The 16,006-nt window shown below is 38.6% G+C and overlaps 1 protein-coding gene across 3 annotated transcripts in view; it reads right to left on the bottom strand.

Annotated features, from left to right (window-relative positions):
* Positions 1-16,006, bottom strand: part of LOC124544734 (histone-lysine N-methyltransferase SETD1B) — a 165,084-nt gene that overhangs the window by 99,854 nt on the left and 49,224 nt on the right. The window lies entirely within an intron of this gene.

Raw genomic sequence — 16,006 nt, 5'->3', positions numbered from 1 at the left:
AGATACAAGGACAGTTGAAACATTTATCTCCTATTTTAGAGGTCTTTCTTCCATTTTTAACATTATTCGAAACCGACTTTTCTCCTACTTTATTTATGGTTGGAGGCAGGGGATGCAGGTAATAGAGAGATCGAGTTTTCTACCACGCTGACAGTATGACAGGAGAAATAGTAATGGATGTGTAGCATGCACCTTGTTTACACACAGCTGCCAATAAGTAAAATGTTACCAGAGTTTTTAACTTTATACACACAAAATTTAAACTCTCCTCTGGTGAAATAAAAGCTGATTTGCCTTAAAAATGAAAGTCAATTTACAATGAGCTAGAATGTATACATCTGCAATCATACACTCTGATATTCAACAATGAGGTTGTGGCTGATATTATGCTGTCTTTTTATTTGGCCCCAGGGATATGTGGCATCGATGCAGATACACTATTTCCCACAGACTTCCATCAATTCATGGCTAGACGGGCGGCAGAGGAAAAAGTGCACAGACTGAACAAGCACTATTTGTAACATTTCCCATGTTTTCCAATGCTACAATTATTTACGAAGAGATATAAGAATCATCCTATTACTAAAGCAACTGCATACCATGTGTTTATATTCCCATTGTGTCAACTGAATACATATTTTACGACAAAGTCTGGAAACCAAGACAGCATTTATTATAACCAAATCCAAGAGAAAATAGTTCCTGAAACTGGTTATTTTTTTAACTGGAGGATCAAAACAAACCTTTAATTTTGAAATACAGGAATTTAGTACCTGTGTGGTGTGTCTTCTGGTAAAAAGAATAGCACAATATAAATACTTCCAAAACGCATGCCCAAGACAACAGAAACATATGAATGCAGCAATTTTTATGTAGCTTTTTCTATCATGAAACCTGCAGAAAGGATGTGTTTATGCTACCACCTCACTGCTCACTGACATGACCTTACCAGCTCATTTAACCTACACCATCACTGCTTTCCCCACTACTTGCTATGATCCTCATGACAGAATGATATCAAGCTAGACTGTGTTTCGCACTGCGACATCGCCACATGTCCTGAAACTTTATCTGTGATTGGCTGCTTCAAGGCCACTCCAGCAATGCCATGTTTCACTCTACTGCCACTCTGCTCGCTATGTCAACAGCCGCATGGTAATTACTCACAGTGAGCAGCAAGGCTACAGCATAAATATACCTCGAGGAAGACTTTTTCTTTGCCCTTTCCATCTTTTTCATTTTACATAAAGGTTAAATATCTTTGCATTATGAGGATATTATATATGTCCAAAAGCTGCTGCCCAGATATATCGAGAATGTTTCTCACTTACTATTAAAATTCAAAATATAGTTGGCACACAGCTTACAGCCAATTAACAACACACAACTATTCACACACTACACACCAATGTGTCTGACAACTGGCACTCCCTAAAGCGCATAAAAAAAAGCACGTCACTAAATGCACATTTTAGCTGTCCCTGACTGAAAAGTGGTGCAGACTGACTCCAGTGCGCAGACATTACACTTAATTGTAAGTCATTTCAGCATCTATAACTAGTCTTTATTGTGCTTGGATCTATAACTAGTCTTTATTGTGCTTCAGAAATCATTCCTTTAAAAGAGGAAAATTTCAACCAGGTATTCAGCATTTACTGGCAGTGGATCCCATAGCTCTGTCGATTATATGATGGACAGTTTGAAGTGAAATCATCCCTTATTTTATTTTCACATTATGTTGCATGGCAGAGGGTACCTGGTGCCCACTACTAGTCATTTCCTTTCCTGTTCTTCCCACAAACAGAGAGAGGGAAGTCCATATGCTTCCATACGAGCTCTAAATTCTCTTATCTTCGTGGCCCTTAAGCAAAATGTACACTAATGGCAGTAAAAACGTTCTGCAGTCAGCTTTAAATGATGGTTCCATAAACTTTCTCAATTGTGTTTCCCAACAAGAATGCCGCCTTCCCTCCAGGGTTTCCCATTTCAGTCCACAAAGCATATCCATAATACTTGCATGTTGATCGAACCTACCAGTAACAAATCAAGTGATTCACCTCTAAATTTCCTCAATGACTTTCTTTAATCCGATGTGATGGGGGTCCCAAATGTAATGTAATTCTGAATATTGCGTTCAATTGCATAGTTTTCTTCTGCTAATCAATAGAAATTTACAAAATAACACTACAACAGCAAGCAGGTCAGTGCAAAAGAAAAGGCTTGATGTCAATATTGGTCAGGTTATTATAAAGGATGGAGACCAATATTGGTAGGAAATGAGAACAGCAGATACATAAAAATGTAAAAATGTGCAATTCTCATCATGTGTACAGCTTTGCCATAATGTCCCTTGCTTCCTTCATTTTACTTTCTAAAGATTGCAATTAATTTGAGTTACTGTTTTAATACTGCTCACAATTTTGGCCACTTAAATCCTTCTTAGGAAATACGTCCTAAGGCTATTAGCACCCCAGTATTTGCTGATTGTCCTGTGGTGTATGGTAAGGGGTCGAAGCTGAGTAACTGCAGGAAGATACAAAACAATTTAGACAAAATTTCTATTGGTGTGATGAATGGCAGCTAGCTCTAAATGTGGAAAAATGTAAGTAGATGAGGATGAGATGATGATGATGATGATGATGATGATGATCGGTTTGTGGGGCGCTCAACTGTGCGGTTATCAGCACCCATACAAACTCCCAATTTTGACACAGTCCAAATTTTACACAGTCCAATCTAGCCACTGTCATGAATAATGATGATGATGATGATGACAACATAAACACCCCCCCCCCCTCCGACAGAAAAAAATCCTCAACCCGGCCTGGAATCGAACTCAGGACCCTGTGATCCAGAGGAATACCACGAGCTGCAGACTATGATGACGATGAGTAGGAAGAACAAACTGTAATGTTCAGATAGTGTAATACTAGTGTCCTGCTTGACATAGTCAAGTTATTTAAATATCTGGGCATAACACTGCAAAGTGGTACAAAATGGAACGAGCATGTGAGAACAGTGGTAGGGAAGGTGAATGGTCGATTTCTGTTTTCTGGGAAAATTTTAAGAAAGAGTGTTTCCCCTGTAAAGGAAACTGCATATAGGACACTGGTACTGCTCAAGTGTTTGGGATCCATACCAGGTTGGATTGAAGGAAGACATCGAAGCAGTTCAGAGGTGGGCTGCTAGATTTGTTACTGTAGGTTTGAACAATGTGTTATAGAGATGCTTAGGGAACTCTAATGGGAATCCCTGAAGGCAGGGGGCATTCTTTTCGAGAAACACTATTGAGAAAATTTAGAGATCTAGCATTTGAAGCTGACTGCTGAACGATTCTACGACATACGTTGTGCCTAAGGACCATAAAAGATAAGATATAAAAAATTAGGGCTCATATGGATGCATACAGACAGTTGTTTTTCCCTCGTTCTATTTACAAATAGATCAGGAAAGGAAAAGACTACTAGTGGTACAGAGTACCCTTTGCCATGCACCATTCCGTGGCTTGCAGAGTATCCATGTAGTTGTAGATGTAAATTATGCTGTTTTGTGAAATATAAGTAAGTGTTATATGCACACATATTTCAGTTTATTAAATAATTGCTTTAATTAGCAAATGTAACTTCACAAGAAAAAATTCTGCTTAATAATTTTCTTTTCATCTTCCAAACACTCAAAAATTTGTGTTTGGCTAATTGCACAGAAATTAGAAGAATACTAATCTAGCCAGAAAATAACACCAATAATAACAATAACAGTAATAATAACAGATATGACATACTTTTTAGCCTCTATGGAATCCCTACTTTGTCCCTTTTCACCATATTTTTTATTCTATGAAAAACATACAATGGCAGTAGAGCATACCGCAGCCTCACTAACTGAACCGTACATTCTGTTCAGTATGTAAGTCTGGCAAAGCCAATAAAAGTATCTTTATCTGGCTGAATGGCCACAGTGATTTTGTAGTCCCCAGTCCAAAGGCTGCAGCTATCCACACTAGACTATCCTGTGCCAGTTTCTTCGTCTCTGCACAATTACTGCAACCAACATCTATTTGGACTTGTTAACTGAGTTCAAACCATGATCTCCCTCTACTACGCCCACCGCCCCCCCCCCCCTTCCATCCATCCATATCCTCTCTTTCCTCCATTATCACACTGACTCTCCCCTAATGCTTCAGAATGTGTCCTGTCAACCAAAGCCTTCTTTTAGTGTGCCTCACAACTCAATTCAATTCAGTATCTCCTCTTTAGCTATTTTATCTAATCTTCTACATTTCTGTGAAGCGCCCCATTTCAAAAGCTTTTTGTCTGAACAGTTACCATCTATGTTTCACTCCCGTACAAGGCTACACTCCAGACAAATACCTTCACAAAAGACCTCTGAACATTTAAATTTATATTCAGTGTTAATAAATTTCTGTTTTCCAGTAATGCTTTTCTTGCTACTGCCACATTGCATATTATATATCCTTTTTATTTCAGCCACCATTATTTATTTTGCTGCCCAAATATCGAAACCCATCTGCTACTTTTAGTGTATCATTTATAACTACCTCAGCATCGCCCAATTTTATTTGACTACAATTACCATTGTTCTATTTTTGTCAATGTTCCTCTAGTAAAGCCTGGCATATAGCATATTATCATATTGCATTGTTTGTCACTACATGTGGTACGTGTGCTTTGTTGTGGTCCACAATATTTGTTGTTCTTACTGAGATACACTGATGCTATGGTGTTAATCTTTGGTGCACTAGTACAGTTGTCACAAAACCAGCTAAGTTTTAATCTACATCTGTGATTTATATAATTTGGGTAGCAGTGTCACTGTGGAAAACAAAGAGAGGATTGATCATACCAAATTTCAGTGTATATCTATGTAAATACATGTACACAAAATCAAACACTGGAAAATCCTTAGAGAGTAGCAATCTATTCATTTCACATTGTAGAATAAGTGTATATTTTCTTAGACTTTTTTAAGTTACAAGTGTTGCACATAACATATATCACAGTAAATAGGTGGTTGTGAATTAGTTACTGTAGCGTATATTATACCGATCAATGGGAGTTCATACTCTCACCATTTATTGTAAATTTTTGCTATCTGACTTTTTTATGTGAATTTTAGTGACCATGAATCGAAAGAAAACACAACTCAAATAGTTTCAGGAAATCTGTCTCTTACATCAGGTTTTTCTGTTATCATAATAGAAATGTCTTTGTTAGGCATTAATGACTTCAGTTCTTAAAGGAAACTCACAATACATGTGGAAAAATAGATCTAGAAAATTAAGAAAGAATAATCAAACTTAAAGTTATTTGTTTACTGTTCTCTACAACAACGCAGCCTCACTATGAATGCTTTTCTCAGGAATGGGACGAGTTATTTGCTGTTCGAAAACAGCTGGAAATCTTCCTAACTATTACCACACAACTAGAAGCTGATTTGACTGAGTGCATTGTGAGGGCTATCAAGACACAAGTACCGCAGGTACCTAAAGTACCTCAAGTAATATCCTCTCTCATATATACTCTCCTTAACACTCGACAACTTGACTGTGAGTAGGACATCAGTGGCAGGTATAGAGGTCCTGTAGAGGGGAAACAACAACAAAGGCAAACTCAAGGTTACACCCAATCCTCCAATCAATGATTTCATAACTGAATCTGAGCCAATGATACTCATTTCACCTGTCAGGAAACATGCTTTCTTCCACGTCAAAGAGAGGCAAACACAAAAGGCAAGGTGTCTATTAATCGTCAGCAGTTCAAACATAAGGCAAATAATAGTATCCCTTATAGAAGTGGCAGCAAGTAATACGAAGGATCACCATGTCCACTCAATATGTGTATCAGGAGGCCTCAGTCAGCAGGTTGAAGTGGCTGTTCCAGCAGCCACTGACAGAACATGTTGCCAGTCAGCTAAAGAATGTGGTGCACACTGGAACAAATGATGCCTGTCATCTGGGCTTCAAGATCATACTTGACTGATTTCAGTGACTAGCAGAAAAAATTGAAAAGATCAATCTTGATAATGCAGTTCAAACAAAGCTCATGGCTTACAGCAATAACCCCAGAACTGGTCATCTAGTTCAGAGTCAAGAGGAAGCCTGAATCAAAGACTTCGAAGATTCAGTGACAAGCTCCACAGGGTGGAGAATTGTAGGGTCCTCTGAATGGGTCAAATATGTACTACACACCAGATGCTGTTCACCAGGTAGCTGACTGTGTGTGAGGGCACATAGGTTGGGCAACTCTCCAGCCAGCCCAAGTAACAATAGTTTAAAGAGACCCCAAGATCCAAAGAAATGCATCCCATGGGTAAGAGTATTACAGTCCAAGTGATTAACTGTCAAAACACTCACAACAAAGTGCCAGTGTTTGAAGTTCCCTTAAAAAGCAATGGAGCTCTTACAATACGAGGCATAGAAAGTTGGCTAAAACCACAAATTGGTGGCAGTGAGATTTTTTACAGAAAATTTAAGTTTATTTCAGAAGGACAGGCTAAAGGGAAACAGAAATGGTGCATTTGTTGTGGCTGACATTAGATTTAAATCAACCAGCATAGAATTTGAAGCTGCATGCAAGACTGTTTGGGCAAGACTCAGTATCAAGGGTGGGCAAAAACTTATAACTGAATTCTTCTATCAAACATCAGACTCATCCCCACACATAACTGAAAACATTAGAGTAAACCTCAATTCAATAGTATATATGTTCCCCTATCATAGTTTCATTATCAAGACTTTAATCATCAAATAATCAATTGGAATAATTAAAATTTTGTAAGTGTTGGGTGTGACAAGACACCTTGCGAAATAGTTCTAAATGAGTTCTCTGAAAACTATCTAGAACAAATAGTTCGGAAGCCCACTGATGACGAAGATATATTTGATCTAATGACAACAAATAGACATGACCTCTTGGAGGATGCCTATGCTGAAACTGCTGTCAGTGACAATGAGGTAGATATAGCAACAATGATTACACAGTACAAAGGGCATCTAAAACAATAGAAAGAGATATATTTTCAGTGAACTAGATAAGGCAGTAGTGTCATATTTCAATGAGGAACTTGAAACAGTTGGCTCTGCGTAGGAGTAAATAGAAGAACTATGGCTCAAATTTAGAAGTATAGGTATCATTCACTGCGCAGATATGTACCTAGTATAAGAGTTTATGATGCAAGGACTGTCCACAGTATAAATCACTGAAATGAAACTTCCAAGGAAAAAGACAATATTGTATAATATGTGCAAAACAAAGCATAGGAGTATAGACAGAGAGACACTGAAAGATACATTTGGCAGTTGAGAGGGCAAGACATAAGCCTTCAGTGACTACTGTAAAGTAAAGGGAATCTCCGTGTTCTGTTCCAGATGGGCCAATTGGGCCCGATAAACCACCGTGTCATCCTCTACCAATAGCGGCATTTGCCTGCGTTTGGAGGGGCGTGGTCAGCACACCACTCTTCCAGTAGTTGTCAGCTTTCTTGATCTTGTAGCCACTATTTCTCTGAGTGCACCCCGTTCCATTCCCGTCTTAAGAAACAATCCCTGGCAGTACTGGGAATCGAACCCAGGTCCTCTGTATAATGACAGATATGCTGACCACTGAGCTACAGAGGCGGAATTTAATGATTACTGTAGCAGAATACTATCAACAGATTTCTCATAAGCCCTAAAAAAAATTCTGGTCATCAGTAAAGGCTGTTAGTAGTTACAAAATTGGTATACAGACACTCATGGATAACACATGAATTGAAACAAAGGATAGCAAAGGAAAAGTAGGAGTGCAGAAATACTTTTCAAATAACCCTTTACAAAGGGAATATCTAGGGTATAGCTCAATTTAATTCCAGCACCATTGCAAATACGAATGATTTTAGTGGCAGTGGGGTTGTGAAACTGCTGAAACTGATTACACAGAACAAAGATTCAGGGTGTGGCAGAACACCTTTGAGATTCTATAAAGAATTTGCAGCCGAGTTAGCTCTTCTTTTAACCAAAATATGCCGTAGATCCCTCACACAAAAACTGCACCCCCTATTTAATAGGAAGCGCAGGCTGCTACCATCTAAAAAAAGTAAAGCAAGAGTGATTCACTAAGCCATCATCCAATAGCCTTGACATTAACTTGTTAAAGAATCTCAGAACATATTCCAAGTCCAAATGCAGCAACGTGCCTCAAGCAGAATGAACTCTTCATTACCAGTCACTGCAGATCCCGAAAACATCAGTCATGCAAACCTCACTCTTGCTTTTCACACATGTCATTCTGAAAGCCATGGATCCAGGCTTTAGGTAGATGCAGTATTTCTCAGTTTCCAAGGAGTATTTGACTCGGTACCACACCTACACTTATTAACAAAAGTACAATTACACAGGGTGTGAGGTGAAGTTTGTGACTGGATTAAGGATTTTTTGGTAGGGAGAACTCAGCATGTTCTCTTGAATGCAGAGGCATTGCTAAATGTAGATGTAACTTAAGGCATGACAATGGGAAATGTGTTGTGATCTTTAGTGCTCATTTCGTATATTAATGACCTTGAAGACTTTTCATATAACCTCAGACTTCTCAAAGATGGTGCAGTTATCTATAATGAAGTACTGTCTTACAAAACTGCACATAATATTCAGTTAGATATAGATTAGATTTCAAAGTGGCGCAAAGGTTGGTAATTTGCTTTATATATGCAGAAATGTAAAGTTGTGCATCTCACAAATGGAAAAAAGGTTGAATTGTCACAACTAAAATCAATCAATTCATACAGATATCTGAATGATACATTTTGTAGGGATATGGAATGGTAAGATCAAATAGGCTCAGTCCTCATAGTAAAGTAAGTGTTAGCTTCAATTCATTGGTAGAATACTATTAGCTTCAATTCATTGGTAGAATACTAAGAAAATGCAATCAATTTACAAATGAGATTGCGTACAAGACACTTGGCACTGGATGGAGCAAACAATGGATATTGAAAGTACATCATGAAGAGCATTGTGAACGGTAACAGGTTTCTTTGAGCCATGGGTGGGCATTGTGGAGACGTTGAAAAACCTGAACTGGCAACGCTTAAAAGTAGACCTAAATTACACAGTGAAAGTGTACTTACCAAGTTTCAAGAATTAGATTTAATTGAGAAATGACAGATTATACAACACACATATGTATCACACTCGTAAGAGTCGCAAAGATAACATTAAACTAATCAGAGCTTGCACAGAGGCATTTAAGAAACTACTCTTCCCACATTCCATGGTTGAATGGAACAGGAAGAAGCCCTAATAACTAGTCACATTGAAAAGTACCTCAGCCATGCATTTCACATTAGTTTGCAGAGTATAGATGTAGAGGTATATGCATAACATATCTCCTACATGAGGTGCATTTGTCATGGTTGGCTCTTCCAACAATTGCAATGATTTTGAGAAAACAATTTCTATCCTGGGTGTATTTTGACTTCAGTCTTCAAGTGCTCTATCAATTTCATCTAGCAATACCTTACCTTCCATCTCATCTTTATTTGCTTCCTCTTCCCTTTCTATAATGTTATCTTCAAGTTCATTTCCCTTGCATAGCCACCTTTTAATTCTTTCTTCTTCGCTTAGTACTAGCTTGCCACCTGAGCTGTTGATAGTCACACAATTGCTTTTCTTTTCTCCAAATGTGTCTTAATTTTCCTATAGGTGGCATCTATCTTTCCCCCTAAATGTACATGCTTCTACAGTCTTACATTTAGCCTTTCCCTTTTACCTGCTTCATTTGCTGTGTTTTTATATTTCCCCCCTTTCCCCCCTCAAAATATCCCTTACCCAAGGATTTCTATTGGGCATTCTCTTTTTGCTTATTTGATCCTTTGTTAAATTCACCATTTCATCTCACTGTATCTTCCATTGTACTCATTTCCCCCATTTCAGTCATTAACTAATGCTGTCTTCAAAATTCTTCACAACCGATTATTCTTACAATTCATCCAGTTCTTACAGCCTTAATTTCCCAGCTTTCTGCAGTTTCTTTAGTTTTAATCCTTTTTTCACAATCAATAAGTTATGGTCACAGTCCACATCTGCACTTGGTAATATTTTGCAGTTTAAAGTTTAGTTTTGACATCTTTGTCTTACCACTGGGTGTCTCCAGATCGCTCCTGCATGTTCTTTCATCATTCTTAAACCTAATGTTCCCAATGACTAAAGTATGCACTGTGCAAAATTCTGCCCAGCAGCTTTCCCTTTCATTGCTTCCCACAGTCCATGTTCTCCTGATACTTTTTCTTCTCTTCATTTTCTACTGAATGCCTGTTACTCACCACAATTAAACTTTTATCTACCTTAATGAAGTGAATAATTTATTGTAACTCATCATACCTTTAAACTCATCAAACAGTCTTTCAATCTCTTTGTCACCTGTAGTGAGAGCAAACTTACAAATCTGAACTACTCTTGGTGTGTCTGCCTCAATGTGATAAGTGTGCTGTTCTAGTAGTTTACCCACATTGCTATTTTATTACTAATAAATGAAAGGTGCTAGTTTGCTTTTGTTCTACAGTATTAGTTTATTGTGTTAGCCAGTTTTTGTCTTACAAGACCTTTGTCAGACATTTACTGGCTATTGTTGCTAAAGAAGCTACAATGTTTATAAACGACATTGGAAAAGAAGTTACATCCTTAGACTGAAGCACAAGGGATGGTGAAAACCTGGGACACACTGTGTACCAAAAACCAACACACACGGACTGATACCTACACAAACTATGATATCACCACCCAAGCCAGAAAAGAGGCATGAATAATACAGTCATAATGCCAGCAAGACAAATACGTGAGCCGCAGCACCTCAGACACAAAATACAACACGTGTTTTGAGGAGCAATTGGTACCCCACAAGTTATATTAGAAGTGTAACACAGCCAAACACTCAGCAAAGTGACGAATCAGAAAAAGAAATTTCGGGTACGGCCTTCCTGCCATACATTCCCAAGCGACAGACAAAATCAGCCATATATTGCGTATTTACAAACCAACAAAGATGATCAAAGAGTGCCTCAGATCAGCAAAGGACAAAAGGGTCCGCATTTGCAACGTCACAAATATACTTCATACCATGCACATGCAGAAAAGTTTATGTTGGAATGACAGGATAATCAATCAACACCAGGATCACAGAACATAAGAGACATTGCAGGTTGGGGCAGGTGTAGAAGTCGGCTGTGGCAGAGCACACACTGTACGAAACTGACCCCCATAATAAAACTCACTGACACAGAAGTTCTGGTTGTAGAGAAGAACTATCATACTTGCTTGTTCAGATAAGTTATAGAAATACATGAACACTATAATAGATTCAACAAGAAAGAAGAAAGCCTCAAGTTAAACTGATCCGGGCTTCCCATGCTGCAGTGGACGACCGTTGCGAGTAGCAAGAGAACCACACTGGAAATGACTGTGGAGAAGCCCTTGGATGTTGGCACACCAGGTACATATAGCCTGTGGCCAAAAGCTCAGCTCCACTCCACCACAAGCAACAGAGAGTGAATCCTTAGCAATGCTAGGCATTCAAACGTCAGCCAAAGAACCCAAGACAGAAGTTAACAGGCAGTTTGTAAAATAAAAGAACTCTATGAATAGACAATGTGGGAAGTATAGAAAACTTGAGAGGATTATGTGAAGTTTAGAAGAGGGGAATTATTGAGCTATTTCTGGTCATTTAATATTAGATCTGGACTGTGAGCTAAATGTTTGTTAGTTTCCAGGGCCTTTGCTAAGTGGAGGACACGGGACTCTGACTGGTAGTTGTGGCCCTCACGCAGTACGTGCTCAGCAAATGTGTAGTCAGAGCTCTGCAACCTCCAGCTGTGTTCATGTTCAGCCAGCCTAGTTGTATGTCTCCACCTGACTGACCAATGTAGAACATGTCACAACCAGAACAGATAATTTTGTATACTCTATGCTAGCTAATAACTGGGTCTTATCTTTGCTATTGAATATTAACAGTAGAACAAAAGCAAAACTAGTGTTCCATTTATTATAATGTTGTTCTACCAACAAACGATGGAAGATTCAGTTAACATATTTTATTATTCTTTATTAGACCTATTCCCACATTACTGCTATTTGATTTTGTATTTATAACCCTGTACTCAATGGATCACAGGTCCTGTTCTTCTTGCTACCACATTTCACACACACTTACTACATTTCTATTCAAACTACCCATTTCTCTTTTCAAATTCTCTATTTGCTAACCCATTTAAGGGGACTTTGGACATTATGGTTTGTAGTTTTTACTAGTATTTTGAAATTTAATAACTAAAAAAAACTTTAATAAATACTAGAATGAAACTTTAATCAAATAATTAATATACTGTGACCTCTACATGAAAAAAATTTAAAAACTGTGGAATATATGGTGAAGTGAATATAGATTTTTATTTTACATACTGAATTACGTGTAATTTTTTACTTTAGGTGCACTCCACTTCCACACTATTGAAAATAATAAGTCAATACAAATTTTATTCTTTTAGTTATTAACTTGTTGAAACAGTAAACTTCAAATATTTAACAATTTGTTGTTTTGTGATTTTTTGAAAATTGTTTTTTAGAAGTCAATTTTTTCTTCAAATAATTTAAGAACATATGACATGCTCCATCTCAAAATATTTAATACACTGTTGAATGATGTGGTTCACTGTGTAGGCAAGCACTGTATTATTACTCTGTAAAATTTTGTTTTTGTAGCTTTAATACTGGATGAGATAATGATACGTACATATGCAAAAACTTTGATTAGACAAAATTGAAACTAAAGATTTGCATGTTATTTTCTTCTGAATGATAGTAAGTCAAAACATTCCAGCTCCATAATTGTGCTGATTCTGAGTGACCTATTCATCTTCGTTAGTTTTCTTCCTTTTCTTTTTCATTCTGGCCTCCTTTGTTAAGCTTCTAGCAGCTTTTTCAGCTTCAGAGACATGTTGTCTGTGCACTTGTAGAGGCCCACTATATACACTGATAGAAAAAGAACTGCAACACCACAAAATAATTAATGTAGTCTAATGAAATTTTGGGAACACATTTGTCTAGGTAACATTGCAAGATTAAAGGTTAATGTAAGTGTGAGATAAGCCACTGTGAATGTAAAATGCTGCTACATTAATAGGCTGTGTAACCACAAGAATGTTGAAAGCAAGCATGCAAATGTGTATGCATTGTGTTGCACAGTTGCCACATGTTACTTTGTGGGATGGAGTTCCATGCCTGTTCCACCTGGTCAGTCAATACAGGGACAACTAATGCTGTTCGTGGATTATTTTGGAATTATTGCCCGATGGTGTCCCATATATGCTTCACTGGAGACAGATCTGATGATTGAGCAGTTCAAGCCAACATGTCAACACGCTGTAGAGCACGACTGGTTACAACAGTGGTCTCTGGTCAAGTGCTATCCTGTTGGAAAACACCCCCTGCAATGTTTTTCACAAACGGCAGTACAAAAGGCCAAATCACCAGATTGACATACAAATTTGCCATCAGGGTACATGGGATAACCACGGGAGAGCTCCTGCCATCATAAAAAATCACATCCCAGACCATACTTCCAGGTGTGGCTCCAGTGTGTCTAGCACACTGATAACATTGTCTAGCACACTGCAACCAGCAGGCCCTCAACTTGCCTCCTCCTGACCAACACATGGCCATCACTGGCACCAAGGCAGAACCAGCTTGCATCAGAAAACACAACAGACCACCACCCTGCCGTCCGATGATCTCCCGCTTGACACAACTGAAGTCGCAGTTGCAGATGGTGTCGAGTCAGTGAAATGCATGCTACAGGGCATCTGGCTCGCAGCTATCCATGAAGTAAACAATTTGTAACAGTTTGTTGGGTCACTGTGGTGCCAACTGCTGTTCATATTGCTCCTGTAGTAGGAGCACACTGAACGCAATGGTCTTCCCTTTCGGTAGTGCCATGTAGCCGTCTGGAGCCCAGTCTTCTTGAAACTGTACGTGTTCATGACCAGCGCTGCCAACAATCATGGACAGAAGTTACACTCCTGTAGAATTTTTCTGCAAGATCGCAGATGGAACATCCAGGTTCTCATAGCCCTACTACATGACCTCATTCAACTCAGTGAGGTGTTGATAATGGTGTCTTTGTAACTTAAAGGTATTCATGATTAACTTCAAATCACCATATCGAAACTCAAAAGGTAACTAATGCTCACGACTGTTACAGCACGTATTTAAAGGAAGCTTGATTTGCATCCTCACAGTGTCACTACTCTTGCTACTCTTATGCAACAGGTGTGAATTTTGAACAGACATCATGTTTCAGATGTAAAAATATGCCTACCAACTTTTGTTTACATTGCACTGCTCTTCCTTGGTGCTGAGATATTTTTTCTGCATTAGTGTATGTTGTCCCAAGTTTTGACGCTTAGCCTTCTCATGGTTTTTAATCTGCATGTTACTCCATCACTAAAGCATATTATGGTAATCATGACACAAATCTGCAAAGCTCACACGCCAATAAAAACAGATTTTGGCAAGTGTTCCCAAATGGAACTACTAAAGTTTTCACTCAGATCCTCTGTTATGCCAGGAAAACATTTTTCAAGGAGTTTATAATCAGATTTCAATATATTGGGTCCAACACAACAGTTTCTGGCATGGGTTGCACATGTGTAGGTTTTTGTTCATTTGTTTCACATCTATTATACTTGCATTAGAAGTGTTTCCTTTTGGGCAAGGGCCACACTGTGGATGCTCATCAGTGGATTTCTGTGAAAAAATGTCGGCCAAGTTGCTTTTCTCATCGCACAGACATTTTCACTGTGTCTCCTAACAACTAGCACATAATATTCTGTGAGGTTTCCTATTTCTGATTTAGTGAGTCTGCCTCCTCCATCAATTACTCTGCAAGAACATGACAAGAAAAAACACTCTGATGGGAGAGTTTCTTGAGTCTTAGCCCATCCTCTTCTGCACATGTCCCACAAATTCCATCTTTTAAATTTCTGTTTCACCAAATGGTTTACAACCACAAGACTATTGAAGCCTTTAGAGTTACCATCACTGAAGTACTGAGTGTATCACACAGCACCTCTAGCTATTAACCTATTTAAAACAGAGACTGCTCCCTTGCTTTCCACACAACCATTGAAACCTTCGATATTTTTGTCACATTTGTGTTTATTTACCTTACTGGCACAACCATGACAGCTGCTTTGTCAGACATTTATAGTCCAGTACCTTGCCTGTATCTGTAGAGGAAACAGTGCAACTCCATTCAGCAATGTATAGCCTCTTTTTTACCAGGAACAGTCCAGTGTAGCAACAATATCACTAGATTTGTAGTGTCCTGCAGTTGGCAGGAAAGAACTACCAGTCAATTTGAACACACTTCATTATAATCAAAGAAAACACCTTCTTGGCATACATTAAGTGTTAAACGCAGGAACAAACAGAAAAAAAACTCACAACTCTTGTGGTGGCAAACCAGACAAGATACAAGACAATGAAAGAAAATACTGACCAAAATCTACACTACAAAATACAATGTGATACTACAATGCTACAGCTAGTGAGTACAACGCTAGGGCTGACGTAAATACTGGCCGGAGCTGTTCCTATAGGTTGGTCAACACTGCTGTTCTGACAGTCTGGGAGTCTTCATAAAGCCAGGTTGGCGGAGTGCTACACGAGTTATATGAGTTCCAATTGGTGGAACACTCTCACATGTTGTCTAGCAAAGTAGTTCCATGTTTATTTTGAAAGTCTGTTATTGTTTCTGTCCACTGGTGATGTTTCTCTCAGCGCTCCTGAAGGGGGTCGGCAAGCCATCTTGCGTGTCAGTTGTGCGGGCCCTCTAACAACAAGGGGTCGCTACGACATTTCTCCCCCTGGGAAAAAAAAATGCACAGCACCACAAAAATCCATAGGAGTAGGTGGGCATCCTGGTCGACGACCATAGATTTGTGACTGGCAGGGGCGGGC

The sequence above is a fragment of the Schistocerca americana genome, chromosome 8 (genome assembly GCF_021461395.2).
Source record: "Schistocerca americana isolate TAMUIC-IGC-003095 chromosome 8, iqSchAmer2.1, whole genome shotgun sequence".
In the NCBI taxonomy this organism is placed as follows: Eukaryota; Metazoa; Arthropoda; class Insecta; order Orthoptera; family Acrididae; genus Schistocerca; species Schistocerca americana.
The sequence above is the reverse complement of the archived record's forward strand: the minus strand, read 5'-3'. Positions and strand labels throughout refer to the sequence as shown.